Genomic DNA, 3534 nt, shown 5'->3' with positions numbered 1-3534 from the left:
GTGTGTGGGGGGGGGGGGGTGCTTTTCCAAAGTAGTAAAAAAGTTATAAGGATAATATAATTGTACAGTAAAGATGATTATCCTATGCAAAGTAATTTCTATACTATTTGCATTAGTGTAAATAATAATCTCACCCCTGCTTTGACTCCTTCCTCTTGTTGAACCTGGAAACATAGCAAATAAAATAAAAGCTGTTTTTTGTCTCCAAAACAAATTTCTTGTCACCAACATATAAAACATTTATTTGTCTGAGTGTCTTACCATAGTCCTTTCTTTTTATTTCTGGGGATGAGCTGTCACTTGAGCTTCCTATTGAAGTTTTACAAAAATGATTACATGCTAGTGTAGCTAATTATGAAGGACTGACTAAAAATGCTATTTATTTATTTAAGGTGTCTCAGCTGTGACTAACCATCATAACGACGTGAATGAGTAGTTTTGCTTTTCCTCTCCACAAACAAAGGGGAGTCTTGCGTTCTTCTCATGCTATCAGTGGAGCTGGATCTCACCCTCGACCCTGTTCCCGATCCAGAGATTGATTACATGCTAGTGTAGCTAATTATGAAGGACTGACTAAAAATGCTATTTATTTATTTAAGGTGTCTCAGCTCTGACTAACCATCATAACGACGTGAATGAGTAGTTTTGCTTTTCCTCTCCACAAACAAAGAGTCTTGCGTTCTTCTCATGCCATCAGTGGAGCTGGATCTCACCCTCGACCCTGTTCCCGATCCAGAGACACTCTCGAAAACTCCAGAGGCACCACCTGTCTTCCTGCTCACAGTTGTCTCCTCTACCAGATATTCCCCTGATCTAGAGCCGAACCCACCTGCACTCACACCCACAGATGCTGAGACACAGACGCAGGGCCATTTACATTTACATTTAATTTATTTTAGCCATTTACAGATATATGAGATATATTAAACATATAGAGTGAAGTGAAAAAGTGAAGTGAAAGTGACATGTGGCCAAGTATGGTGAACCATACTCGGAATTAGTGCTCTGCATTTATCCCATCCAAAGTGTGCACACACAGCAGTGAACACACACCCGGAGCAATGGGCAGCCATCCCAGGGAGCAGTTGAAAGTTCGGTGACTTGCTCAAGGGCACCTCAGTCGTGGTATTGATGGTGGGAGAGAGCGTTGTACATTCACTCCCCCACCTACAATCCCATGCCAATACGAGACTCGAACCCACAACCTTTGGGTTATGAGTCCAACTCTCTAACCATTAGGCCACGACTTCCCCTAGTATAGCCTGAAAGCTGAAAGGACTGCTGTTGTTTTGAGTAAAAATGTGTCCAACTCTCTAACCATTAGGCCACGACTTCCCCTAGTATAGCCTTTATAGAGTATAGCTCTTCAAAAATAATGTTTGATTGGCTTACAGGATGAGAAAAAAGGACTGCTGTTGTTTTGAGTAAAAATGTTCTTCTCCAGGCCAGAAGACCCAGAAGTGCTTGACATGCCCTTGTTGGCGGATGCACTGAAGCCTCCTGTGGGGTTAAAACACAGTAAATTACAGCAATGTCCACTTTGGCCTCATACTGAAAAAGATGCTCAAGTTACAGCCACAGTATGAATTTTCCCATGATGCACAAATTCAGTAGAGAAACAAGGCATTGAATATGAATAAATAAGACAGTGAGAACAGATACAACTGTACATGGGAGGGTGAACAGGGGTAACTTACGTGGAGGTAAAGATGTAATTCTAGTAGTAGAGATTGTTGTTTCCGTGATGCCTGTTTTCATAAAACATGTCTTATAAATGTGAACAGTTCTTGCTTTGAAATTCAAAAACATATAGCCGAATAAAACATTCTCACTTCATCAATATAATAATCAAGCTTCTCAGTAACATTACAGAACCACTAGGTGGCACAGTCTTCACAATGAAAAGATCTTCACAAAAGATTTTGGTTCAGGTTCGCAGCAAATTGATAAGCTCAAGCTAATCAAACACCCTTACCTCTATCTCCTGAACTTCCTCCTGAATAGTTTCTTTGCTGTCTTAAATCATCCATTCCATGCTAAATAAATGCAGCAAAACAATTACAGATCATTAAAATGAGTGTGATACGAAGCAGAATCAGTCTACATCTATAATGAAATATATTCTATATTGATTGAGCATTAAGGTGTTTCTATTACAGCTGAACTGTGGGATAGTACTGGATGAGAAGAGCTGCAATACATATTATGCATATTATGTATTAATATTATACATAAACTTATTTAATCAGTTATACTTCATTTGTGATATATTGCTGTATGAAATTACACAATACATTTTTTACAAGATGATGTGTTTTACTGTCTTTGTCCTTCACAACAACAAGTATTAACAAGAAATGTTAACTGCATGCACACTAATAAAAGGATTTCTTCGCCTTCCTGGCAGATTCTACACAGATTTCAAGGTGTGGATGTTATATAATTGCAGACTATTCCACATCAAAAAAATAATTATAAATGACACATACCCATATTCAACATTAATAAAAAAAATTCCTATGGGGTAATTATTTGCTCCAACAAAAGACTAGCAAGTACAACTACAGTCTCATATTTACAGTGGAGAGAGTAAAGCAATTTATCACCACCCCACCCTCCTCACATCTTCAATTTCAAATGCAAGACCAGCTACTGTTTCCCTGCAAACCACAATACATGAAAAAGCTAAGCACAGTGAATGGTCCCCCACAGACAAATAATGCCTTTATTTGCTAATGGTGATTGTCCGTGCAGGGCTTTTCAGCCGGGACTTCAGAATCAGTTCAGATTTTAACCCAATTTTTTTCCCACTTCATACTGTGAAGTTTAGAATAAAACAATTAAACATTAAAAACATCTCATAATCAATCAAATGAACCCATCATTTGACATTAATATCATAAAGATACTGTTTTAGTCTGGGTTCTAGTCTTTGGTGCATGCAGTTCCGCACAGAAACAAGATATAAAGAAATCTGATTGTTCCATTTACAAATTAATAAGTATTTCAGGAGAGCAATATATTTATTTATATAGTCTAACTGAAGCACAAATGTAGGCTGCTGCAAATAATTTATATTTGCTCTTTTTGTGTAAGAAAAAAGGATAAAAGTTTGAAAGCAAAATCATTAATAAAATGTTCTACCTTTGATCCTTGAAAATCTGAAGAGAAAGGGATATTAGATAAAGTTCACTTAAGAGTTGCCTGTGAACTTCACCTGTGCAGTATGAATGTTGTTACCCGACTTCTGCTGTTTTCTTTCTGATTTTCTCTCTTCTTTGACCGGCAAGTTTCAACAGGACTTCTGGGTAGGATTTTATACCGAGCCCCCTTCCCTGTCTTTTGGCAGGTACACAGACAGACTTTTAAAAAAGACAATACCCTCGGGAATCACAGTTTTATCCTTTATGTTCCAGCAAACTAAAGCTTTAAGGCATGTTCAGCTGAACACAAGTGTGGCTGGATGCGCTATCTGTGAGTCAGTAACTAAAAAAAAGTTGAATCTACTGTTGACATAGTGTCAGAGTTTTTGCT

General features: G+C 37.9%; 1 pseudogene; it reads right to left on the bottom strand.

Moving 5' to 3' along the window:
• Positions 1-3233, bottom strand: part of LOC107601793 (collagen alpha-1(XVII) chain-like) — a 22315-nt pseudogene extending 19082 nt beyond the window's left edge.
• Positions 3234-3534: the final 301 nt, after the last annotated feature.

Source organism: Sinocyclocheilus grahami, unplaced genomic scaffold (genome assembly GCF_001515645.1).
Source record: "Sinocyclocheilus grahami isolate Dianchi unplaced genomic scaffold, SAMN03320097.WGS_v1.1 scaffold313.1, whole genome shotgun sequence".
Lineage (NCBI taxonomy): Eukaryota > Metazoa > Chordata > Actinopteri > Cypriniformes > Cyprinidae > Sinocyclocheilus > Sinocyclocheilus grahami.
The sequence above is the reverse complement of the archived record's forward strand: the minus strand, read 5'-3'. Positions and strand labels throughout refer to the sequence as shown.